The following is a 276-nucleotide window of genomic DNA, read 5'->3' as shown; positions in this document are numbered from 1 at the left end:
TTATTCTGTTCCATAATCTTAATCTGTTCCATAATCTTAATCTGTTCCATAATCTTATTCTGTTCCATAATCTTATTCTGTTCAATAATCTTATTCTGTTCAATAATCTAATTCTGTTCAATAATCTTATTCTGTTCAATAATCTTATCCTGTTCCATAATCTTCTTCTGTTCCATAATCTGATGCTGTTCCATAATCTTATTCTGTTCCATAATCTTAATCTGTTCCATAATCTGATGCTGTTCCATAATCTTATTCTGTTCCATAATCTTATTC

This window comes from Austrofundulus limnaeus, unplaced genomic scaffold (assembly GCF_001266775.1).
Source record: "Austrofundulus limnaeus strain Quisiro unplaced genomic scaffold, Austrofundulus_limnaeus-1.0 Scaffold1223, whole genome shotgun sequence".
NCBI lineage: Eukaryota > Metazoa > Chordata > Actinopteri > Cyprinodontiformes > Rivulidae > Austrofundulus > Austrofundulus limnaeus.
This window is presented reverse-complemented; position numbering follows the sequence as displayed.